We start from the raw sequence: 27281 nt of genomic DNA, 5'->3' as shown, positions 1-27281 counted from the left end.
CCTCCAGGGGGAGGAGAGGGGGCTAAGCAGGCCAGAGGAAAAGGGCCAATGCAGGGGGAATAGGGACCCAGCAGCAGCCCAAACAGAGCCCTTACCAGCCAAGGAGGAGAAGCAGCCACTACAGCCCAGAGCCACACCCTGGCTAGAGGACAGTAGCCTGGCTCAGGAGTTGCTAGGAGCCAAGCCCCTCCAGGTGGAGCTGCCACAGGTATTCTGCGGGAGGAGATGGGTAGCCCCGCCCAGCATCATTGAGCAGGCAGCCCAGAAGCTGGCCAGGGCAATTCCTCATGAGCAAGGCCAGGGAAGCTCAGCAGCACAGAAGCTGGCTGGGGCAGCTCCTCGTGAGCAAGGCCAGGCAAGCTCAGCAGCACAGAAGCTGGCTGGGGCAGCTCCTCGCGAGCAAGGCCAGGCAAGCTCAGCAGCTCAAAGGCCTACTGGGGCAGCTCCTCGTGAGCAAGGCCAAGGATACCTCAGCTGGGGATGGCTCGCATTCAACCCCACCCTGCCAGCAAGGCCAGGAAGCCTAGAAGGGGTTAGTGATAGGAGGGAAACATCTGAGGGGAGGCACAGCTGGGCCAAGTCAGGAGAGGGAATAACCCTGGAAGGAGGACGGGGCAGAGAAAGGAAACCCTATAAAGGGTGGCTAGGAAGAACCCTGGGGTGGTGGGTGTGAGTAAGGAGTGATGGTGTGGAGTGAGAGCAGAGCAGTGCGAGAGTGGAGGCTTGGAGGAGAGTTCTTGGAGGACGAGATGATGGAGGACGCAGGGGATGAGCAGGCCAGGTTGAGCAGGCCAGTGAGTGGACTGGGAGGGAGTCTGGGTAATGTATGCCGCCCCTCCTTCCACAGAGCAGGGTCCTGCAGCATCCCTGGCACCCCTCTGATGTCAGGGCTGGCCCAGCTGGCGCCTTGCCCAGCAGTGGCAGCGACAAGCCCTGACACTCTTCTCTCATGGAACAGTCCAGGTCTCTGGACTCCAAGTGCTCCTTCTCTGCTTTGCAAAATAAATTTAGGGCAACAGTTGTTCAGGCCTGAAAGGGAAATGGAACCACATACTGGCTAAGGAAAGCCTAGGTGCTTACCAGTTGTCCTGATCTTCCACTGATCTGGTTGCTATTTTAACTGTGGAAAGCCTTTTCATTTAAATAAGAGCAGCCAGTAACAAGCCGTGTCTTACAGCGACCCCAGCCACTTTCTGAAAAGTTCCACAGGCACCAGGAGAAAGTAGTGACAGGTGCTGTGCTGCCTATGGGTGCCACGTATGAGAACCCTGCTCTATAGAGTCACCGTTTAGGGTCTCAAAATTCCCCAGAATCATTTAGAAACTAGCAGGATTCATCACTCTATGGGGTATGACCATCCAAACATTGTGGAGGTATATAGTCATCGTAATCATGGTGTTCATGAGATAATGGCATAAACTGTAATACCATGGCCTAAGCTGTAATAGTAAGCCTTACCCCAGATCACCCCCCCTTTGTCATATATCTCTTATGAGTTGAGCCCAGCACAACCTGGGACAGTCCACAATTCTTATGTTGGCCATGGTCCTGAACTGTAACAGTCACGGAGGCCTCAGCATGGCTCTTTATATCCCATAGCTCTATACAATGTGGAGTGTGCAGCACCTCCAGCAAGACCAACTCAGTCAGGGCTACAACTGGCCAGCTAGATTGATGGTATGGCAACAGTAAATTAGTTAAGTAGGGCAAAACTTTTGTAATCAACAAAAGAGACCACATTATTTGGACAAATATTATTTGGACCTGTCTGCAACATTCTGTACCAAATAAGGTTTACAAGTGCTTTTCAAGGGCAGTTCCATGTAGTGCACATTGTAGTAATCGAATTTAGATGTTACCAGGGCATGCACACAGTGGCCGGTTCTTTTCTGCCCAAGAAAGGTTGCAGCTGGCTAGACAGTTGAAACGGGTAAAAGGCACTTCTGGTTACATTCACCACTTACTTTGGTATCCTAAGACGTAAAAGACAAGCCGTATTGCTGATGCCTCACTTTTTATCCCTGCACAGGTGCACTCCATAAGGATAAGAACTGAGTTGGCGGCAGCACTATTTGCCTTTCTGTTGCCACCTCAGGACTTCCCGAGGCCTGGGAAGGCCTGGATCAGTGACAGAAAGGATCAGTGCAGCAGCGGGAAGGCCTGGTGCCGTGGCCTTCCTGCTGGCACCTTGGGGCTTCAGAAGGCCTGGGAAGGCCAAGTGTTGTGGCAGGGAGGGCTCAGTAGCTGCACTGGCATTGTCCATCACTGCAGCAGCGTTCTCTGTCACTGTGCCAGCCTCCTCGGAGTCTTTGGAGGGTTGCGCCACCATGGCTGTGGCAGTGAGGCCCAGTGCACTGGCACAGCCCTCCCAAGGTGGCTGCGGCAGGAAGGCCTGGCATGCCTGCAGCCATGAACAGGCCAGGGTGGTGCAACGGACCCTGGAGTGCTCCTGTGTTCCATAGCAGCCCAATTTTGCCCCCAAAATCATGTCGCTGCGGAGCGCAGGATCCATCTTAAAAAAATGGCTTGGTCGCTAGTACTAATATGTTTTTTAAAAAATTTATTTTCAGAACAAAGAGTAGATTAGTACTAATTATCTAGTACTAATATGTTTAACAGTGGTGAGACAGACAGAATTGGCTTCAGTTCTGCCTCTCCTGAAAACCAATAAGAGGTGGCAGAATTCTGGGCCAGTGAGAGTTGGAGTCTTTTAGAGAGTGAGAGGAACTGCTGAGAGAAGGCAGCAGAGAAAGAAAGCTGGCTGTTAATCTGTTCTGTTACATAGAAACCTTCCCTGGTTAACCCTGGGATAATTTTTGAGTTTAAAACTATTCACTCCTGTGTTCCATCTTGTAAATAAAGTTTAATTTGTTTTGTGTTAACCCTGGCTGGCTTGAAATTGTTGGCTGAAGGAAAATATCACACACACAGACCTCAAACACTGGTCATGTTAAATGGGCCTAGTGAAGTAATGGTGGCAATGTATATAAGTAAAATAACCTCTAAGTTCTTTTTCCCCAATAGTCCTGGGCAGTAGCTGGATGAGAGGAGGTAAATACAGGGAAATTGTCCGGTGGAGTCTTTGGAAATGGAGAGAGGGATCCTGTGAGGATTTGGGTCAGGGCTCTCTGCCTGCTAAATTGGAAGCTTGACAGGTGGCTTGTGGAGACCAGCTTTTACCTACCTGGGAAGCCCCTGTGAAGGGAGGTTTAGAGTGGGTGGCAGGGCGTGTGAAAAACAAGAGTCTGTCATAAGTGGGTTTTAAACAGACCTGCTTTTTGTTCTCATCTGCTAATATACAAAAACATAACAGATGTGTACTTGAAATAGGTCAGAGGAGTTGTATAAATCATTACAATTTAAATATATGAAATAAGGACAAGATCCTATGTTCATGTCTTTTGAAGAGAAGATTGTGTGTGTGTGGTGCCCTCAAGTCATAGCTGACTTATGGTGACCCTTGATGGGGTTTTCATGGCAAAAGCCTATCAGAGGTGGTTTGCCATTTTCTGCCTCTGCAGCCCTTGTTTTTGTTGGAGGTCTCCCATCCAATTACTAACCAAGGCTGACCTTACTTAGCTTCTGAGATCTGCTGTCAGGCTCATCTGTATAATATACACACACACAATACAATACATGTGTACACACACAGACACACAGACACACTGTATTGTATTGGAATGAACATGACTCTATTTGTACTTGAAGTTCAGCACACTAGTTCCAAACATAATAAAGATAAGAGAGGAAAAGGTAAGTGGGAAAGCAGGATATATGATGAAAGTTTTTGCAAAATGCATTAGAAAGTATAGTCTCATGAAAATTGATATGTAATTTCCTCCCCATCAAAATTATAAAGGCAAGCAGATGTTAATTAAGCAGTAAACTACCAAATTAACATTTCTTCCACATGCGGTTATATTTTTAAAACCAATTTTGTACAAACACAATTTGTATACTTCATTAATTCATACTGGGTGTTATATTGGTAGACTACTGTTAAACAGGACAGTTAATGCCTTAAATGGATACTGTTTTTTCCCAGCTATGAAAAAGCACCATGATAGGGGAGACAGTATTGAGTCAGAAAGGATGGGAGAGGCACATGTCTTCAAGCTGGCCATGCCCTGTTTACCTGGAAGTTATCTGAGCAGAAGAAACCACGAATGTGTTGTCCAGTCCTGTCATGTTCCCTAGCCTCATCCTCCCTACCTTTGCTGCTCTTTGCCGAGGGCTTGTTACCTCCTCATAGAACAATGCTAAAGGTGTCAGAGCAAATACCTTGGTGGCTGAGCTAAAGGGCATGGATCCAGCTCATGTAAACATCCCAGTGATCGATGGTCATGCAGGTAAGACCATCATCCTGCTCATATCTCAGTGCCCCCCCGGAGTTCCCTCAGGACCATCTGGTGCCACTCATAGGCTGGATTCAGGAGTCAGGGATGGAAGTTGTCAAAGTAAAGACAGGTGCAGGATGTGCTACCTTGTCTATGGCATATACTAGCACCTGGTTGTTTTTTTTCCCTCCTGGGTGCCATGAATGGGAAGGAAGGAGTTATTGAATGTTCTTTTATCTGATAAGAGGAACTGGAGTGCACATACTTCACCACGCCACTGCTACTAGGGGAAAAAGGGCATTGAGAAGAACTTGGATATTGGCAAGATTTCTCCTTTTGAAGAGAAGATGGTGGCTGAGGCAAATTTGGAGCTAAAGGGTTCCATCAAGAAGGAAGAGGGGTTTACCAAGAGCATGAAGTGAAGCAACAAAGAAAAGTACCACAGTCCCCTCCTGTCACTTTAAAAAACTTCAGCAGGCAAAGTCTAAGATACTGTTGTTATTGACATCCAGAGAGGATCAAGAGGAGAAAAAACAATGGATTGTATTATTACTAGAAAACTGATCAAATACTTGGGAATAAATGTAACAGGACAGAATGATAATTTATATAATTATCAAAAAGGTTGTACAAGTATTACTGATGATTTGCAAAGATGGTAAAAATTAAATATTTCATGACTGGGGAGACACTCAGCTGTTAAAATGAATATATTACCAAAATTGAATTTCTTGTTTCAAATGCTGCCAATCCATATAAGATGAAAAGATTTTAAAGAAGTGGCTGAAAATGATAAATGATTTTGTGTGGAATGAGAAAAAACTGAGAATAAGATTTAAAATATTACAAGATGAAAAAGACAAGGTGGGTTGGTTGTACCTAATATAAATTGTACTCCCAAGCAGCCATATTACTTTGGCTATCAGAGTGAATTATAAATCTAAACAGAAGATATATAAAGTTGGAGACAAAAGATACCACGGAAGGAATTCATAACTACTTATGGGTTAAGAAATAATTATAGTGGAAGGTGTTAGAAATGCCAATGTATAGATGCAACGTTCTATTATATATGGATTAAAGGCTGCATGTAACTATGGAAACAACTATTATTCTTGTCAGTCCTAGAATGTTACTTGAACTATGTGTATATATAAATATGTGTGGTTGAAAGGCTCATTGATATCTGTGACTGGAATTCTTCTTGTGATTTTTATCGTATTGCTAAACTATATTTAGCAGTATTGTTTTTCATTCCATTATCATTAACCGTAATAGAATGTGGTAGTGTTTCTTGGTTACTAATAATAACATTTGGCCAGAACAAATCTGAAAAAAGATAGGAATCAATATTAAGTGTATATTACTATATTCAGTTCTCAAATAAATGGCTGTACCATCTCATGAGGAACATTGTTCTGTTCCCTTACTGCCATTTCTTCCTTACAAAAAGTTGTGGGCAGGTATAGTGTAGTTGTGGGTGGGCTTGCAAGTTCCACCATGTTCGGGGGGGGGGGCTTTACTTCAGAGTACATGTGCATAGGGTTACCTTTAAAGTCCCATCTACTGTGTATGTTTACTTTGTGGGTTTTATTTAAATAAGCAATGTCTTTGGTGACATTGAGTTTGATTTTAGTCTCTGTCCATTAGATGATGGCCTCTTTCTGGTCACACATTTGTCTGGAATGCTGCTGTCATAATTGAGTCAATGTGGTGTAGTGGTTAACTGTGCTGTACTAGGATCTGGGAGACCCAGGTTCTAATCACACTCTGCTGTGAGGAACATAGAACGCTGCAGTTGTGTGCTCTCAGACTTGGTGGGTCGATGGTTTAGAGGGGGGAACTGTTTATTCTATGTGATTTTGGTGCCATTGCATGTAAACTCCTGACTTAGAGCTTCATTCCCTCCCAAAAGAACAGTGTGTGTTTGTGCTCGTGTGAACAACAGGCCAAAACTCATGAAAATGAAAACTAGATTAGATCCAAACCAGCCCTGCTTCAGCCAAAACAAACCAGTAATGGAACAGCATTATTTCGGAATCAAAACTGAAAATACTGCTTTACTTTTTCCACTGCCTCCAATTTCCGCAGACCTGTATTTGTATAACAACCGAGGCTTTATAGCTATGTATGCGTGTGTCTCCTTTCTTTAATATCAGCGACTTGCAGTCAGTAGGGATTAACTGTAAAAAAAAAAAGGTGTGAACTTTTGTTAAAGGTTTAACATCATAGGAACAGTGGTTGTTGTGGGTTTTCCGGGCTGTATTGCCGTGGTCTTGGCATTGTAGTTCCTGACGTTTCGCCAGCAGCTGTGGCTGGCATCTTCAGAGGTGTAGCACCAAAAGACAGAGTTGTTGAATCATCTCAACAACATCCACTGGAACATACAATTCACAATGGAGAAAGAAATCGAGGGAAAACTCCCATTTCTGATACCTTGGTCATCCGCAAAGCAAACTTTCAGTTAGGTCACAAGGTCTACAGGAAACCAACTCACACTGATCGGTACTTACACAAAAACTCCAATCACCACCCCCGACAGAAAAGAGGCATAATGAAAACATTAGTGGATCGCGCAAGATGGATATGTGAGCCGCACTTTCTCAATGAGGAAATTAATCATCTAAACCACGCACTTCAGGCAAATGGCTACTCCAGAAATGAAATCCGAAGAGCAATCAAACCCAGGATGAATCAAACAACCAAGGAAAAATAGTCTCCTACAGGAAAAGTGTTTTTGCCATGTATCAAAGGAATTACTGATCAGATGGGAAAGCTTATGAAAAAGCATAACCTTCAAGCAGTATTCAGACCCACCCGAAAAATACAACAGATGCTACGATCAGCAAAAGACAGTAGAGACCCCCTCACCTCTGCAGGAGTATACCGTATACCCTGCAGCTGTGGACAAGTTTACATCGGGACCACAAAGCGTAGCATCCAGACAAGAATAAAAGAACATGAAAGACACTGCAGACTTGGACAACCTGAAAAATCAGCAGTGGCTGAACATAGCCTAACTCAAACAGGGCACAGTATCATTCCAGGACACCAAAATACTGGACAACACTTCCAACTACTTTGTCAGACTGCACAGGGAAGCCATTGAAATTCACAAGCATAAGCAAAACTTCAACAGGAAAGAAGAAACCTTAAGAATGAACAGAGCATGGTTTCCAGTTCTGAAAAACACCAGGCTAACAAAACACTCTATACTCGACAATAGCCCTGCAGAGAAGATCAGCACATCAAGCACCAATCCATATGCAAAAGAACCTCCTCAGGATACAGTGAAGCCTCCCGCCATTAGCATTCCACACCCTGGGAAACTCTTACAGGATGACTCAGCTCAACCCCACCCCTCCTGAGTAGATATAAATGACCTGCCAACATCTTTTCCACACTGTGACACTGAGAGATCTCTGTCTTTTGGTGCTACACCTCTGAAGATGCCAGCCACAGCTGCTGGCGAAACGTCAGGAACTACAATGCCAAGACCACGGCAATACAGCCCGGAAAACCCACAACAACCATCGTTCTCCGGCCGTGAAAGCCTTCGACAATACATCATAGGAACAGTTCATTAATATATATGCATATTTTCTCCACTGTTTAACTTTTGACCTTTTGTTCACACTTTTAGTTCTTTCAGTACTAAATATACATTTCTTTTTCAGCCTAGACTTCAGCTGCTTTCTCTCTCCGGTTTAAAAACCTTCCTTGGCTCTTAACTACTTTTTTCCAACTATCATAGCGCACAACATTTAGTCAGCTTCCATTGGCCATTCTTAAAGGCGTGCGGAACTGAAGCCATTTATCACAGCAGTTTATATAATAATTCCATTTTATGCTCACAATAGCAGTGCTGCTGCAGTGAAGCCCAAGGTCACCCAGCAAGCTTCCATGCAGAGTGGGGACTCAAATTTGGATCTCCCAGATCTTAGTCTGACATGCTAACCCCTCCACACCATGCTGTATTTAACATTTTACTGGCAGAATAACAGTCGTACCAGTGTCAGAAAGACTGATTATGGTTTTCATCTTAAAAGTCCATTCTTGCTAATTGTAATAATCTTCATACATCTTAATGCATGTTGACAGAACCCTAGTGGCTATAACACCCACCACCTGCTCATTGAACCCCCTACCCTTCTTGGCTAGTTAAATCATGCCATGATGTGGTGGGAAGCCCCTTGCGAGCAATTTTTAACTATTCTCTTGAATTAGGTCCCTCAAGGAGGCTGTAGGGAGACCTCTGTTGAAAAAGCTTTCCTTGGATAAGGGGGAGCTAGCAAATTACTACCCAGTGTCGATTTTGCCTTTTCTGGGTAAGATCATTAGGAGGGTGGTGGCTGACCAGCTTCAGGGGTTACTGAATGCTTGATCTGTTCCAGTCTGGCTTCAGCCTGGGCTTTGGGACTGAGACTGCTTTAGTAGCTCTGGTTGATTACATCCAGCTTCAGCTAAATACCTTATTAAGCACTTGTAGCAGATTTTATTTGATGTGTTGGTAACATTCAACACAGTTGACTATTTGGTCTTGGCTGACCACCTAGTGTCACTGGGGTAAGAGCTACCACTTTACAATGGTTTGTCTCATTCCTCCAAGGATGCTTGAGGAGGGGTGGTCTTTGAAGATGAGGGTTTATCCCAACGGGAGCTACACTACGGGGTCCCATAGGGATTGATTCCCAATATACATGTGCCTTCTAGCAGATGTTGTTAGGAGGTTTGAGGTTGGATGCCATCAGTATGCTGATGATACCCAACTCTGCCCTCTACTTGATAAGCAGCCAGAGGCAGATCTCTCTTCTCTGGCCCAGTGCCTGAATGCAATGGTGGAATGGCTGGTTGAAGGGAAAGTATATCAACTGGGACTGGGAACATCCCTTGGGGAATTTGTCACTCTCATTACTCAATGGATCCTTGCTTTGGGGGTTTGGCTTGACTCTAAGCTTTCCATGGACAAACAGGTATCCATGGTGGCTAGAATGGCATTTTTGCATCTTCTCCAGGCCTGACAACTTTCCTCATATGTATCTCAGTCCAGCCTTGCCACATTGATCTATGCAATGTCACCTCTCATTTAGACTACTGCAGCTCACTCTGTGTAGGGCTACCATTGAGGATGCTTGAAAGACTTCAGATAGTGCAGAATGCGGCTGTTAGGTTGCTGACCAAGTCTCCATGGTCAGTTTAGATAACAGTGATTTCGAAGCAACTACACTGGCTGTTAGTCTCTGAATACAATTCAGGATGTTAGTTCTCACCTTTAAAAGAACTTCACGGTATGGGACCCTCATACCCCATAACAGACTCCCCCGCCCCGGTAGCCAAGGCACTGGCAGCACTTCTGGGGCCAGCAGTAAAGGTGAAGGCAATAACTATGGCTTATGCCTGCCATTGTCTCCAAGACCTGCATAGCTATCAGATGTGTTCAAGGAAAATCCCTGAGATGCTGGCATTGTAACTGAGAATTGGCTTGATCTGAGCATGTCTGGCCAAGTGTACCTCTTGTTTCTCCCCTCCATTTTGTTTGCCAGTGCATCAGCATCTTCACAGGTAGATGTTGCAGGGTTGGGGGGGGGGGTTAAGTGTTTGGCAAAAACGGTTACCGACCCCAGATCTAATGATTGGTCCAAACAAGAGTATTTTATCAGAAATACAACTTTGTGTTCAAGCAAATACTAAATTGTGGATTTAATATTCACTCACAATTGATTAAGTATTGAGTAGCAGCAAAAAGTTAAGTGTATTCCTATGTGACTATTTAGAAGTACCACAGTTGCATTTGAATAAAATGTAGATAATAACATTATCACTATACAGTAAAAAACCTACACTGTCTACTGCCCAAAAAAGGAAACCATGCAAGAACATTTTTTGCTTGGGATACAGCCAAAGGAATGGAACTTTGTTTTATTTTAGCTTCTAAAAATAATAAAGAATAAGGAAACTTATCAGGAATTGGTAGCATTCAAAAACAGTTTCATCTGAAATGAGTTAAGCTCTACTGTAATAGTGTTGCATTTCCTTTGTGTTTAAAAACCTTTTTGTACCCTTTGTATGGACTATATTTTGCCTGTATTCAGAAGCATATGTATAATTTGCTGTTACAGTATTTTTGAGATTCTATTATATTTAATGTAAGAACAGGGTGTCCATATGGAAATGATGTATTTTTGTGAGAATCCATGTGTAGGAGTCGTAACAGAGAAGACTTAGTAAGGTAAAAGCTGTTCTCAAAGTCTAATTTAGGATTTTTCATTTATACCACCCTCCAGAAGCAACTGTGAACTTTAAAAGTTTGTGTAGAAAAGTAGGTAGCAAGTTTTATTCTAAACCAGTATTTCTCTGACTTTTTAAACTTTTAATTCCACCAACCTTGTGATCTGATTTTATCTTATCTTCCCACTCCACATGCAGCAGGTGAGTATGCAGATTGGATATAGCCTCCTCCTGCTACATGTGTGGAATCAATTGTCTAGTTCACAGATAAACATTTGAAAAAGGATAGGACATCCTGTTCTCCCTCTGAGGCGGAGGACATCTTGGGGTGATTCCCTTTGCCCAATCAGGGAGGCAAAAAGTTAAGTTTTTTCCTCTTTCCTGTTGGTGCCTGGTGCCTGGAACACCCTCTCCCTCAGTTCTTTCCTGCCTCCAGGGAGAGCAGAGACAATTTGCTCTGCCACCTTAGCGTTTCACTTTCACTTTCGGCAATGGAACCTGCAGACTCCGATGGGAGTTTCATGGAGGACGAGGAGAGGAACCTTGTCACAGCAACTTTAGCTGCGGGAGGCACCGATTTCTTTGGTGCCATCCTGCCTTCGCAGCAGGAACGGAATCCTGGCAACTTTCCGGCACTGGAGCTGTGCAGTGCCACCAAATGGAGCCGAAAGAAGCAGCCACTACAGGAATCGGCAGCGTGTCCCTGCCAGGAGGCAGGAAAATGCGCCAAAATGGAGGTGGCCAAAATGGCGAGAAATGGCACTGGAGCCTGTGCCAAATCGCACACAGCCAGGAACGACGTGCTTGCCAGCATCCTGGCAGAAGATCTCACAGCAGGCCCTACCAGAGCAGATTGAACCCTGCAGGCTGCAGATTCAGACCCCTCCATGACCGGTAACGTACTTGGTGAGCTCAGAGCCCCTTCTCAGGGCAACTTCATGTCTCTCTTAAGGCATACCATGAGGGAGGAAATCCTCAGATTTTGCAAGTCCCAGGATATGGCCGTAAGTGAGACAGTTTCCACTACCTCCTTCCCCCCGTTAAGCAAAGCTGTACAAAGAGAAATGGCCTGCCAAGGCAGCCCCAAAATCAGCACCCAGTAAGTTCGGGAACAGGAGCGGAGTTTGGGGGGGGAGAGACATCCTCAGATAGTGAGGATAGGGAGGAAGGTGAGTTCCTCTCTGAAGAGGAAGAGGATGTGGAGGTTATTATACCTGACCAACCAGACAGATAGTTCAAAGTGGAAGATTATCAGTATTTGCTGTCCAAATCCCTGGCTGCCCTGGATCTCCAGGATAACACTCCAGGGGAAGAGGAAGACCCTAAGACGGGCAAGGCCTCTAGACCTAAAGGCTATAAGGAATTCTTTCCCTCATCTAACACCCTGGAGAGGGTCTTCCCATTTCCAGAGTACGTTGAGAGGCAATTGAAGGCCAAACGGGCTACCCCGGTGGCCAGTAAACCCTTCTCAACATCTGTTAAAAAGTTATATGCATTACCTGTGTATGCTAATGAGTTATTGCAGGTTTCGAGGATCGATGCTCCAGTTGTAGCTATCCAGTCTTCCGGCCAGCTAGCGGAGGATGGTCAAGGCAGTGTGAAAGACAATATGGACAGAAAAGCTGAATCTGTCCTAAGGAGGGCTCACGAAGCCTTGGCCACGGCCCTCCGAGCCTCTACCACAGTGTCAATCATGGCGAGAGTGTCAGTGGTCTGGATTCGTAAACGTATCCAACTGATCCCGGGGAACAACAGATGCCTACTTGAAGGAGCCAACAGGATTCTGAAATCTAATACCTTCATGGCTGATGCCACCTTGGATACCTTAACCTTCTCCTCCAGAGCCATAGCATCGGCAGCAGTCACCCGGAGGCTTCTCTGGTTAAGAGTGTGGCTGACTGATCTTTGATCTGTTTATTCTCATGGCTTACCCCTTCCAGGACGACAAACTTTTTGGAGACATGTTAGATAAGGACCTAGTGGAAACCAAAGATAAGAAGAGGGAGTTACGCAGGACCCAGAACTGACAGACGTTCGTCAAGCTTTCAGTCCTTTTGTTCGCACCACTCCTTGGCAAGACCGCACCAAGATTCTAGATGTCCCTTCTGGAACAACAGTAGGCAGACCTTCAAGTGAATTACCTTTGGTTCCAGAAATAACAGATCCAATCAATCTCGAAGGGACAGACAGGACTTTGAGACCAAAGCCTCAAAATCCTGACTTGGCTCGGGGCCCGGTTGGGGGGGGGGAAAGACTACTGCATTTCCATCAAACATGGGCAGAGTCAAAGGCGGATGCTTGGACTCTTGAAATAGTCTCCCAGGGTTATGCCATCGAGTTAAAATCCTACCCACCAGATCATTTCCTGAGGTCTCTGCTACAAAAGAACCACCAGAGACAGCTTATCACTCTAAAAGCCTTGCAACATCTTTTTTTTCAATTTTAATTTTTGAATTTTTTAACAATATGCAATAGTAAAAAAACAAATAAATAACCATATAACTATATAAACAGTATGAATATAAACATGTGCTCGAGACAGCGTATCAATTGCCTTGGCAGTATTTACAATATATGTGGTAAAGACAACGAAAGAACATAAAATTTAATAAATTGCTATAACTTTGAGATTGTCAGGTATTGACTTCAAGTATTTGTTTTGCTTTTCCATATAGTCCAGAAAAGGCCACCATTTCTCATTGAAATTGGATTGGAAGTTCTGGTTCTCAGTGGTTGAGATGCAGTCTGTGATTTTCTCCATTGTGAGAAATTCCCATAATTTATTAATGCAAGGCTGTATTGTGAGTGGGACTTTGGATTTCCATGATTTTGTGATTATGGCTTTGGCCGCACTGATCATAATTGAAATCAGATCTTTTCGGATTATGAGGATGTCCTCCTTTCCCCACAAATTAAGAAAAACAAGTTCAGGACATGGTTGAATGACATACCCAGTTATTTTCCCAATCATGTTGAAGATCAGGCTCCAGTAACGTGAAATCAAAGGGCAATTCCACCAACAGTGGGAAAAAGAGCCTGTTTGTTTGCAGCCATGCCAGCATTGTGGGTCATATGAAGGATTTATGTAGTGTAGACAACATCTTCTAAACATCGAAGCAATAGAAGCAGTTCCCCCTCAGGAGAGGGGCCTTGGAGTATACTCTCTATTTTTCACCGTTCCAAAGAAAAACAGAGACTAGTGTGCTATTTTGGACCTGATATTTGTAAATCATTTTATAAAGCTAAAACACTTTGTCATGGAAACACTATGCTCCATTGCCGAAGCCAAGGGGACTTTCTTACCTCCATAGACCTCACTGAGGTCTGTCTTCACATCTGCATTCATCCAGCACATTGGTGTTTCTTAAGGTTTTTTGTGAACAACTGGCACTATCCTTCGGGCTGGCGACTGCTCCCAGAGTCTTCTCCAAAGTACTCATCAACCCCATAGTGCACCTTAGGGAGAGGGGGCTTCACGTCCATCCCTATTTGGACGACATCCTTGTCAGGGCGAAATCCAGGGAGAAAGCCCTCCAAGACATCTGGGAGACGATCCACTTCCTGTTGCTTCATGGATTCCTAATAAACATGGACAAGTGTTCTTTCATCCCTTCCCAGAGGTTGCAACCTCTGGGTCTTGTGATCGACACCATGGAAGGAAAATTCTTCCTCCTTTGGACAAGATTCAAAAGACCAAAGAGCTACTCAGATCAGTGATCCGAAGCAATTTCTCGTCATTCACAATTCTGTCCAAGTTGATGGGGACTCTAGTTGCCAACTGTGAGGCAGTCTATTGGGGACGATTTCACTCTTGTGATCTCTTATCCTTGATTCGGTTTCGTTTTCGCGGCCATGTCGGACGCTCCTCTCGGCAGGTCCGAGAAGAAGCGGCCGAGCAGCCTGACCGGGCGGCTGATCTGCAAAGGTTAACCCCCAGGGCTCCCAGGGAGGGAGTCTGGGTCCGGGACGCGATGGGAAGAGCCCTCTGGCAGATCGAGGCAGAGGGTAAATTGCCCGTTTATCCCTATGGAGGCCGGCAGACGTGCGCGGCACCTCGTGTGCTGCCGGGCCATGGAAAACGGCAAAGAACAGGACTAGGCGGAAGCCTGTAAGTAAGCGAATCCCTTCTGTTACTACAAGCGCATGTGAAGGAGTGGTGGGATCTGAAGTTTAGAAGATTCGGATTTCCCCCCCCTCGCAGAGTCTCGGAAGATTGGCGGTCCCCCCCCCTAAAATGGCAGCAAAAAAGCAGAGTCCTGCTCTGGGCAAGTCAGTTTCGGCTGCCCTGCAGGGAAGAGGCGAGTCGCTCGAGGAATTGGTGAAAAGATCGGTTATCGAAGCCATAAAACCCTTTGTTGACAAGCTGAATGAAACAGATCAAAGGGTGGGCTCTTAATTGAAAGCGATGTGAAAGCCATCAAGGAAGTAGCGGGGGGACAGAGAAGTCTGCTCGGGAAAATGCGTCACTTATGAGAGCAACGAACAAGGAGCTAAAGTTGGTGGAAAACCAACTGATTGGGCTGCAAGTGGAGCGAACACAGACCATTTTGCGTCTCCAGAATGTTAAAGAGGAGGAAAACGAGGATTTAAGGGATCTTGCCTCGGAACTTTTAGCGACACCCGCGAGGACAACTAAAGAAGAAGTAAAAAGCGCCATTTTGGGAGTCCGTCGGGCATCTTCAAAATATGCAATGAAGCGGCAGCTGCCTCGCGAGATTGTTATTGAGTTTTCATCTAGGAGGGTCCGGGACAATATCCTATATAACTCATATAATGCGGATTTGGACTTTCTGGGAAATAAAGTCAAGATACTGAAGGACGTTCCATTTTTAGTTCGGAAGAGAAGATTTAAGTATAAAAAGCTGGTAGCTCTTTTGAGGGAACGTGGTATAAAGTACAAATGGCTATTTCCGGAAGGAATCTGGTTTAGTTATAAAGATCAAGCTTACAAAATTAATTCGGAAGATCAGCTAAGGGATTTTGTGGACAAAAATCAAGAATTTGGGCAAGACACCAAGCAAAAAGAAGAAGATTCGAAGCCTGAAGGGAGGGGGGAGGCAACGAGCGCTGCGGCTGTAGCTGCTCAGAGAGAACTGCGTCCGAGGCCCGGGGGGGGGGCGAGATTTAATTTGAATTGTAATTTGTATTTTGTAAGATCAACCATTCCATCATTACTTTATTAAGCTTTATTTTTTAATTATGGCAGTATGAAGGGAAAGCGTTGAAGTGTAGTGTTTAGTGTTTGTAAGTTGCCTTCCCCTTTTTTCCACCCCCCTTCCCCCTCTCTTTTTTCCCCTTCTTTCCCTCCCCTTGTACTATTGTAGTTTTTTGTAGTTTACTGTTTTAGATGTTAAAAAAAAATAAAATAAAAAAAGAGATCTCTTATCCTTCATCCTTTTCAGTTTCAGATCATTGCCAAATCCAACAGCCTTGTGAAAGTCCCGTGGAAAACTAGACAGTCTCAAGTGGTGGACTCAGGACGCTAACCTCTGTCAGAGAAAAACCTTCCTAACCCCCTGCAGACTACAGCTGTTCATGGATTCCAGTCTGCTGGGCTGGGGGGCATCGCTGGAAGGTCAACTGGCTCAGGGCCGCTGGTTGGAAGAGGAAGCCAGGCTCCCTATCAATCTTCTAGAGATTCGGGCTATTTGTCGGGCCCTCTCCCACTTTTCAGGGAGCATAGTGGGCAAGGACATCTGGATTTACACGGACAATATTTCCGCCAAGGCCTACATCAACAAACAAGGAGGTACTTGCTCTTCCGGGTTCCACAAGGAGGTGATCAAAATTATCTAGTGGGCTGAATCCCACCTGTCCTCCATCCAAGCAGAACACATCAAAGGCATAGATAACTCACAGGCTGACTGGCTGAGCTGGCAGTCCCTACGTCCGGGAGAGTGGTCCCTCAAGAAGGAGACATTTCATCAACTGACAGATCACTTAGGAACTCCAGTCGCGGATCTGTTCGCATCCCACATGAACTGTCAGGTACCCAGGTACAGACATCCCCCCGGGCAGAGGTCATTGATGCTCTCACCTTTCTATGGCCCAAGGCCTGCTTTATACCTTTCCGCCGATTCCCATCCTCCCCAGACTACTACGGATGATTGTGGAACAGAACAAGGAGGTAATTCTGATCGCTCCATGGTGGCTGAGGAGACCGTGGTTCTCCATGTTTCAAGCCATGTCCTCATCTCCACCTCTCTTCCTTCCCTTCATCCTGGACCTTCTTAATCAGGGTTCGATTTGGCATCCACACCCTGAGTCTGACCGCGTGGAAATCGAAAGGATGTCCCTGACCAATCAAGGCTACCTTCCGCAGGTAATCTACACCATCTTGGCCTCTAGGAAAAAGTCTATTGTGAGGATGTACAACACTGCGTGGAAAGCCTTTGTCAGGTGGTCAGAGCTGAAGAAGGTGGATTACCTAAATCATCCTCTTCCAACAATCCTTAATTTTTTCCAAAATGGATTGGAGTGGACTCTGGTCTCAAACCTGCCATCCTGTGGAAGCAGATCGCTGCTCTAGTGTCTATCCTTCCACCATACGAGGGCCTTTTCCTACCTAATTATCTGCATGTACAACGCTTCCTGAAAGGTGCCACGTTATTGAACCTGTGATACACTGGTTCCCTACTTGGAGACTACACGTGGCCCTATCATCCTCGACTAAACCCCCTTTGAATAGGTAAGGGATATTTCCCTGAAGTGGCTTAGTTGGAAGACCATTTTCCTAGTGGCCATTACTTCGGCTAGAAGGATCTCAGAACTCAGGGCCTTGTCCATCAAACCAAACCTATGTGTCTTTCATAGGGATAAAGTAGTCCTCTGGACAAACCCAACCTTCCTACCTATGGTGAGCTCTAGAATTCATAGAGCGCAGGAGATTTACCTTACCATCCTTCTGTCCCAATATGACACATCCGAGGGAGAACGATTGGCACAATCACGTCATGAGGAGAATGCTTAAGGTTTACCTAACTAAAACTGAGTCCATCAGGAAATTGGACTCCCTTTTCATTAACATTTCTCCACCTAACATCGGGAAGAAGATATCGGTGACGTCTATAGGGAGGAACATTAAATCCTGCATCAGGGTGGATTTGATTTAAATCAAACTGATTTAAATCACGATTTAAATCACAATTTAAATCACTAGTCAGTAAGGCTTGATTTAAATCATAGTTTTCTACATAAAGACTAATTCTTGCTGGTATAACTTTAATATGCAAGTAGATGAAGATTTTTAGAATAACTTTTCATATTAGTTTTACAGTTGTATAAAATATTGATTTTAATACTATTAGAAACACATTATAGTTAATTTATTGTGAGATGAATTATCCCCAGTTTAGGTTAATCATTCATATTTGGACAACTTTTCTGTTGTACTTTATTGAAAGGAGAAAAATAATCATTACCTTAATAATAACAATTTAAATAGTTTGATTTATTCAACTGAAACAATAACATTACAGCATATTACATTACATTACATCCATGTTTGTTAACTAATTTGGCTAAACAAAATATATATATTTTAAGAAACTTAGACTGTCAGCCCAGCCTACACATGAAAAACTTAAATACTGTCCTCTGTAGCTCACTCGTCATCTTCATCTTCTTCTTTGTTCATAATCTGGAAAAGAAAAACAAGCTTTCCTGCTTTATCGGGTCCCAAACGATTTCTCAGTTTAGAATGAATGAGTCCAAAGGAAGAGAATATTCTTTCAACGCCTGCAGAAGAAGCTACTGCTGTTAAAAATGAAATCATTACTTGAACAGTCTCTAAATCCAAGTGCTTAAGTGACTTCCACCAGTTCACTGGTGTGACTTTCTTTAAAATATCTTCAGCAAACATATATTTCTTGAATGGTTCCCCCTTAGCTCTGAAGTTTATTATAGTTGGCATTACAGATGGATGATTGCTGGATACCCACGTCATAGCTAACTCCTCTTCCTCAGCACTTAAGTTTTGACCCTGGTACTGGATATTGACAATATTTGCCAAAAAATGAGCTGGAGACAGTGCTTGTCCCATTCGTTTTTTTAATGCTTGTAATTTAATTCTGTCCATGTGTAGTTCTGTTTTTAAGTGTTCACTCAGTTCCTTCCAAATTTCAACAGCATCAGCAATAAAACAGCTATTTTTCTGTGTTTTGTTTAAAGCTTCAGAGATGGGTTTCAGGATGCTCAGCATATGTTCAACATTTCTCTTAAGCCCAATGTTGAGGATTTTGGCCGTGACAGTGCCATCTATTTTATCTCGATTTTGTTCACAAACTGTCATCAGAATAGGCCAGTTCTTGATATACTGCATTTTGCACACATGCCTGCCTTACCAATAGGTAAAGGAACTTCATTAAAGTATTCCCAAACTGGGTCTCTTTTACGGCCTGCTGCCATTATAGGTTTTTTCCTCCAAGGAAAGAATGTGATAAACCTCAGGTCATACACACAAAAGATCCAAAGACTTGTGCAGTATTGTGCTCAAAAAGTTTCACTTTCATTTTGTACTGCTTGCCCCTCCCTCCTCACACTTAGTTTCTTCTTGTGCAGATCTATTCCACTCCAAACAATCAGAAAAATATTGTTTCTATTCACTGAACTTCTTGAACCTTAGCACTGAAGGGGTTGATTCTGTCTTCATAGGTTTGTAGAACAATAGGCTTAAGGTCTTTTTCTCAACTCTGTTCATGTTATAACATTTTTGCTGTGAAGAAGAGGCATGTGATATCTGCTGAGCTGACACAAATTCAGTTTTGAGAACTGCAAAACCAAGCATCTGTGATAATATCTTGTAGGCAGAGAAACTGCCCAATAATCTTACAAAAACCTCTGGAAGAGCATGACATTGTGAATGGATTAATGGAATTTATTTACCAAAAAAAATAAACATATACAGCCTTATTCTACATAATTAAAAACTAATCTTTATTTCATGATGGAATAACCTTTGGATGGTAATATATTTTCCTCAAAAAGCATTTTATTTAAAAAAATCCAATTTAAATTTAAAAAATCCGATTTAAATAAAAAAAAATCCGATTTAAATAAAAAAATCTGATTTTTTTGATTTTTTTAAAAAAAATCATTGATTTTTATCCACCCTGTCCTGCATCATGGAAGCCTACAGAGCTAGCGATAGAGAGATTCTTAAAGGTATTACAGCTCATTCTACCAGGAGCGCAGCCACCATTGCGGCTCTCTTCAATAATGCAGCTGTAGAAGAGACTGCAGCTGCAGTCACGTGGTAGTCCATATCTTCGTTTGTGAGACATTACAGGCTGAATATATGCCTCAGCGGATGCTGCCTTTGGAAGGAGAGTGCTGCAATATGTGATACAAGATGAGGAGCTCGCCCTACCCTGTAAAGATTAACTGCTTTGGGAGCATCCAAGATGTCCTCCGCCTCAGAGGGAGAACGGATCTTTGGATACTTACTAAGAAGGGTCCTTCTCCTCTGGAGAAAGGAGGACATCTTGCTCTTCAGAGGAATGGAGCACATCTTGCCCCTCGTCACCTTTTCTTTCCTTCTGCATCTGTATTTCGTGCAGAATCTTTCAGCATCACCTAATCTCGTGGTTCTCTGGCTATCCCTTTCCAGTGTTCTTTCATTCTTAGGTTACTACACCAAAGTAATGCTTCCTTCAAATAGCTCCAGTTTTCATAAAAGTAAAATCCACTGCTATTTGAAGTCACCAGAATTGAAGGAAAGGGTGTTCCAGGCACCAACAGTAAAGAAGAAGAAACTTAACTTCCTGCCTCCCTGAATGCGCAAAGAGAATCACCCCAAGATGTCCTCTGCTACTCAGAGGAGAAGGATGCTTCTCGGTAAGTATCCAAAGGTCCGTTCCATTCCTAAGTTCTCACACAGATAATAAAGCTTACACTATCCCAAACTGAGTTGTGATGTTGGGGTCTGGGACCGCAGACATTCTCACAGATCTAATGACGATTCTTTGCCAAAGCGTGTTCATTTCATGCCTTGACCAGAGTGGGCCATGCTAGCCCAATCTTAGAAGCTAAGTTGGGTTGGTTGTGAGTACTGATGCTTGGATGTGAGGCCCAAGGAGGTCCTAGGTCGCTATGCAGAGGCAGGCAGCAGCAAACGACTTCTGTTCATCTGTTGCCTTGAAAACCCTAGAGAGTTGTCATAAGTCAGCTGTGACATGACAGCGTACGTGTATGTGTGCAGCGCGCGTGCGCAAATGCGCGTGCGCGCGCACACACACACCATTGAAGTCTTCTTGGTAGGGGAATGAAGGTAGCATCTTCCTTGGTTCTTGTGCTTTCCCATAATTTCATGATTACTAAATAGGAACCACTTCACCCAATACAAAATTCTGTATGGACTCTGAAGTCAAGATCCTATCTACTCTGTAAGTGCTTTATATCATTATGATCTGGATGAGGGAATGATCAGGTACATCTAAATGCTCTTTAACACAGTGCAGTTCCCTAGCAGAATTAGTTTTTGTGTCCAAATCAGTCTGTAATCAAATTTTGCACAAAAATACCAAAATTTTGTACCAAGCAAAAACTGTATGCAACAACATATGTACAGTTATTAGTTTTATTCAAACTAACTAGGTATAACTTCTTGTGGACACTGTTTCACCCTATCTGAGTATGTATTTACTGTCTTTGCTCCCAGGAGCAATGGATCCCAGTGATTAGTTTGCTGTCCTGGACCTCAAGGATGTGTATTTTCATGTCGCCATCAGATAGAATCACAAGAAATACCTTTGTTTTTAGTTTCACAATGAAGTGTTCCAACATACAGTATTGCCCTTTTGTCTATCTTCTACTCCTAGGGTTTTCACTAAATGTATGGTGCCTGTTGTAGGACACCTAAGAGCACAGATTTGCGCTTATTTTTCCATATCTTGATGATTGGCTCATTTACGCCCCCCCCCCCAAACTAGGACACAGCTTCTAAATGATGTGTCACTAGTAGTAAACACTTGCCTGTGTTTAGGGCTGGTAATCAATTTTAGTAAATCCAGACTTGAGCCATCTCAACCTGTAGCCTACATTGGAGCTATTCCTGACACTACTAGTAGCAGGGCCTCTTTACCAGTTGATAGGGCTCCGACTATCAAGTCTTTAGTGGCCATATTATCCAAGAATCGCTTCAACCCAGTTTGGAGAATACAAAGGTTACTAGACCACATGGCAGCTTCGACTGCTGTGGTACTGTTTGCGTGTTGCAAAAGTGGTTTGTAAAGAGGTTTCAGGTGGCCTTACACTCCTGACCATACATTTTCAGTGCCTAGATAAGTGGTTGCATCAATGCCCTGGTGGTTAGTAAATGCACATTTGTTCAGGAGTGTTCTCCCTCTGAGGCGGAGGACATCTTGATGGGTGATTCCCACCCTCTAGTCAGGGAGGCAGGAACAAGTTTTCTACTTCCTGTCTTCCTAGTGGGAGTCACCCTTTCTTTCAGTTTCATTCCTGCCTCAACAGGGAGAGCAGCTTCATCCGTGCGCTGCCTTGCCTTTCTACTGTTTTTCTTCCTTTCCTTTGCTTCTGCTTTTCAGAACCTGATTCTTGCCTTGTTTACTCCTTTCTACTCTACCTCCTTGCTATTCTCTTTCTCCCTGCGCGCCTGCTAAAAGGCTTGCGGGGAAGCTTTCTCCTTCCTTCCTTCGGCTGTGGCAGCCATTTCATGGCAAGACAGAATCAGAAGCCCCCCTCACTGCTGCTTCCTGGCAACAACCCAAGAGACAGTGGGGCAAACCGTGACGAAGCCGCAGCTGTGGCCACTCATATTGCGAAGAAACCAGAAGCGCAAAAGGCGCTATTCCTTCCTGGGCAAAGGAAACACGGCAGCCATTTCTGGCCTTGCAAATGAGAGCAACATTGCCCACCAACTTGGAGGCGGCTATGGAGTGGATTTCTCCACATCCCTAAGCCAGTCTAATGGCGTAAGACCCAGTGCGCGGCAGCCAAGCCGGTCTGAGATTCAACAATCATTTGTACCTCCATAGCCCATGTTGAATGAAGGAGGGCTACTTGTGAGTAATGTGATGGGATCGGGACTTGTAGTAGTACCTCAGGAATGCCTAAATGTCGGTAGACAGATTATTTTTTTAAAAAAAGCTATTTTATCTTACCTCAGAAAGCCACAGCAGCCATTTCTCGCCTTGCCAAAGCTGGTAACCTGGCCAACAGACCAGGAGGGGTCTGTGGAGTGGTTTCCCACATTCAAAGCAGTCAATAGGTGCAAGACCCAGTTAGAGCACCAAATAGCAATGGCCCAGTGCTGCTGATGGTCTATTTGTGAGTAAAGCAATTGGGTCAGGCACTGCAATGCTATTCCCAGATTTCCTAAAATTGATTACATAAAGTGAGACTGCCAATTTTTGTCAGAGTGCTGAGGGAAGAAACACGCCTCCCTCTGGTCCTTCCTCCAGGCCTTCCACACACACACACCCCAAACAGGGAACTGTGGAAGAGGCCATTTCTTACAAAGGGAATCCTAGCAGGCCCTCTAAGGCAGCTAGAAAGGTAACCTGTACCAGAAAAAGAAAGGGAAAGTGAAACTTATGCAGAGAGTAAAGTCCCCCCCCTTGTTGGTTCCATATATGCCTACACGCCCTTTTTTCCTCCAGGGAATGGGGCCTGCTCTCCCCAGGGTTCTCAATCTCTCTTAATCAGCACAGAGTAACTTTGTAGAAACAAAGAAAAGAGCACAAGGCCTAGCAGGCCTTCAGCCAGCTAATGCAGACAAGAGTAAACCCTGGACTGGAGTGAAACTGCTCCAGTTTTTAGTATCCTGGGACCAACATAAAACATGAAACAGACTCCACAGCATTTCAATTGCCTATGCTGAGAGAGTTCTTGCTGCAATTGTGTTCATCCTGTCTCTGGCATCTTCCTGTATGACATCATTTTTAACAAGAGACAGTTTGGTGTTACAGCTGGAGTGTTGGGCTGGGATCTAGGAGATCCAGATTCTCATGCCATTCTCCTTGGGAGACCTGCCGGTGGCCTTGGGCCTGTGGCATTCTGTAGGCCTGGCTCACCTTTGGGTTTGTTGTGTGGCTAGAATGGAAAGATATGAAATGTTGTATACACCTTGGAGCCCCCACTGGGGCTGAAAGCTGGGATTAGATAAACACAACCATCTTTATACTCAGAAAGGTGCCCCGGAGCAAGAAGTCCTTGATGAACAGACTTTCATTGAATTGGCTACTGGCACGGCCTTTGCTGTAACCCTTAGCAAATATATTCTTAGTTTCAGTGGTCATTATTATTGCTGTTGACGATCTACAGATTAAACCTCACCTCATCTCTTATTTCACTCTCTGTAGACAGCAAATGCTATAAACTGTTAGTCTATGTGAGAACCAGAATTCTCTGTTGCAATTTTTCCTTTAAGCTACTGATGAACAGGTCATTATGATCTCTCTGCCATCCCCTTGAAGGAAGCGTGAAACGTGTTTAACCCTATCCTAGGGCATAAAGGGTATGGGCCAAAGTACTTTGATTTGAGGCCATTGATCATCTCTAATAGCAGATTGCATCCTTGTAGGAAAAGATAAAAGCCCGGTGGCTCCCTAAGAACTAATGTTTATTTGCTATGTGTTTTTTGTGATATCTGTGTGTTTCATAGTGACTGTTGTTGTGACCTTACAGAAAGTCTGAATTCTTTGGTCCAAATAGACAGCACTCTTGTTACAGGTAAGTGCATCCCTCCTTTCTCATGCCTCTACTCCTCCAGGACAAGAGGAAAAGGCATGTATACTGTATTCATAGTGCCAAAAAAGAACGGAGATTGGAGGGTGATAACTAGGCTTAAAATATTCAAGAAGTTCATAAGACTTAGGCATCTCAGTTTGGAGACAATGAGATCCATCACAGAATCCCTACTAACAGAGGGCCCATAGCACAGTGGCAGATCACCTGCCTTGCATACAGAAGGACCCAAGTTCAGATCCTGGCGTCAGTTGTTCATGGATCTCAGGGCTGACCTACACCAAAGGAGTACCTTACTGTAATAGACCTAATGGATCTTGTCCAGACACCAGAGACTTCTCTATTTCTGCGCAACAGGGATCCATCTGCAGTTCAGAGTACTTCCATTTGGCCTCTCTAGGGCACCGAGGGCCTTCACAAAGAATTTGATCAACGCGGTGTAAAGCTAAGGGAGGAAAAGCATTAATCTACACACTTACCTGGATGACTTGCTGATCAGGTTAAGCTCTGCATGCCTACAAGCTTACAGTTCCTGATCAACTTACAGACAAGTTCTTTATAATCCAAACAGTGACTAGAATATCTGGAAGCCCTATTAGAACAACACACAATTGTTTGTTCCTAATTGAAGCAGTGGCAAAGAAGAGATAGGGGATGTCACAAGGGATCGCCAAAGCCAGATATTTATCGATGACATTTGCAAAACTGATGGGTCTACTGATTACGAGTATCGACGCCATCCAGTGAGGTCGACTACATACAAGACCCTTACAGACTTCTGAGACCCTTCCAACTATAAATTATGAACAAGAAAGGTCTTTGCATTCAGTTCTCCTTCACAGTAAAAATAAGTATAATAATAATAATAATAATAATAATAATAATGTATCTCCAGGTGTTTCTATCCCAAGGCCAAAGTAACTGAAGCGTTGAAATCACAATGGTCAAGCATTCTGTTGTTTGCCTTCCAACCACTCCGATTCTCTTGAGGCCAATAGGAAGATAAGAGAACAAAAACAAACAAAAAGCGGAAATTATATTGGTAGCACCCTACTGCCCTCAGCTTCCACAGCTCTCTGCTCTTCAACAGCTGTCAACACTTCCACCACTGACTTCTCCAATATCTCTGGATATGCTCCAGCGATGCCAAGTTCTGTGTCCACATCTGGAATAGCTGCATTTAACTGCATGGAGAGTGAGCGAGACTCTCTTGGCTAGGTTACTCTCAAGAAGTAACCAACATGCGACTGGCCTCTAGGAGATAGTCCACTAACAGGATATTTATAAAAAGCATCATAAAAAGCCTTCAGAGGAGATGCAAAAGAAAAAGAGGTTAATGTCATGATGAAACCCAAAACCAGATCAATTCTATACTTCCTACAATTGGTCATGCAAGCAGTCTAAGAGCCTCATTCTTAAGATGTCAGGTCACAGTCTTAACAGGAGTACTGCCATGGTACTAGAGGCTGAGTTTGTCCAGACACCTCACGTATGTAGCTTCTTCTAGTGTGATAATTTGAAGGATCCGCCACAGGTTCACCCATTTCTGACTTGAAAAATGCATACAGTTCTGAATGCTGTTACTAGACACCTCTTTGAGAGCCTGTCAAGGGAATTCCTCTTATGTGCTTTAGGACTTTATCCCTCTCTGCAGTTATATCTGCAAGAAGGGTATTGGAACCGGGTACTCTGTTAATTAGCTTGAGCTACGTATCTTACACAAGGATAAAGTGGTCCTGAGAACAGATCCTACCTTCATACCAAAAGTGATCTCTCCCACAGATCACTGGAATTATGTCTACTATCAGTTGACCAAATCCTTTTCATCCCAAAGAAGAAATGTGGCATACTCTGGACATAAGACTTATTCTAAAAGCATTTCTTTATAGAGCAGAGCAAATCTGGAAAACCACTTCCTTGTGTATCTGTTTATCCTCACCAAATAAAGGAATGAGGATGTCTAAATCTGCCATTAGCAGTAACTTCAAGGCATGCATTATCGAAGCACACAGAATTCAAAAACTAGACACACCAGCTATGATTACTACTCACTCAATATGAAGTGCTGCACCAGTGCAGCATTTGTCAGACATGCTACCGTTAAGAGATTTGCAAGGCAGCTACTTGGACGTTTGTATCTACCTTTGTTAAACACTGTACGTTGAACACTTACGACTCAGCTGATGCAGCGTTCGGCAGAAGAGTATTACAACATATGACCAGATGACAATGACCCACCCAGAAAATAGGGACACTGCTCTGGGAGGTCCCATCAAGATGTCCTCCGCCTCAGAGGGAGAACGGACCATTGGATACTCACTGTGAAGGGTCCTTCTCCTCTGAGGAAAGGAGGACATCTTGTCCCTCCCGAAGTCATTCTCTTTTTACTCTCTTCTGCCTGACAAATTTACTTCCTGTCCTGATGTTTCCCCTTAACATGTTTGTTCTCACCTTTCTCCTTGTTATCCACTTCTAGAGTGTTGTATTCATAATTATGACGCTATAACTGCTTTCGGAGTTGCCAAAACTGAAAGAAAGGGTGACTCCCACTAGGAAGATAGGAAGTAGAAAACTTGTTCCTGCCTCCCTGACTAGAGGGTGGGAATCACCCATCAAGATGTCCTCCTTTCCTCAGAGGAGAAGGACCCTTCACAATGAGTATCCAATGGTCCGTTCCCTTTGGCACGAGGCACCATCAGATCACTGTGATGCTTTGTCTCAGGGCTGGGGTGCACATTGTGGTTCAATGGCATTACAGAATCGTTGGTAATTCAAAGATTAATCTTTGCACATTAATATGTTAGAACCCAATGCCATCCGCTTTGCTCTTGTCTCCTTCACAGCTTTTCTCCAAAACAGAGACATACAGATCCAGACAGACAACACCACTGCCATATATTACATCGACAAGCAGGGAAGCACAGCTTCGTTTACCCTTTGCGTGAAGGCTACAGCCACCTGGAATTGAGGAGTTGTCAACAATGTGTCATTACGTGCTATCCATATTGTTGG

At 44.0% G+C, this 27281-nt stretch overlaps 1 protein-coding gene and 1 pseudogene across 3 annotated transcripts in view; both read left to right on the top strand.

The window, feature by feature from the left end:
* The window catches only part of ROCK1 (Rho associated coiled-coil containing protein kinase 1), a 277707-nt gene that overhangs the window by 12695 nt on the left and 237731 nt on the right, over positions 1-27281 (top strand). The gene's annotated exons all lie outside the window — the stretch shown is intronic.
* Positions 2328-4759, top strand: LOC129333277 (malate dehydrogenase, mitochondrial-like; annotated as a pseudogene).

The sequence above is a fragment of the Eublepharis macularius genome, chromosome 7, assembly GCF_028583425.1.
Source record: "Eublepharis macularius isolate TG4126 chromosome 7, MPM_Emac_v1.0, whole genome shotgun sequence".
NCBI classification, from domain to species: domain Eukaryota; kingdom Metazoa; phylum Chordata; class Lepidosauria; order Squamata; family Eublepharidae; genus Eublepharis; species Eublepharis macularius.
Note: the sequence above shows the minus strand (reverse complement) of the source record. Positions and strands in the feature narration are given on the sequence as shown.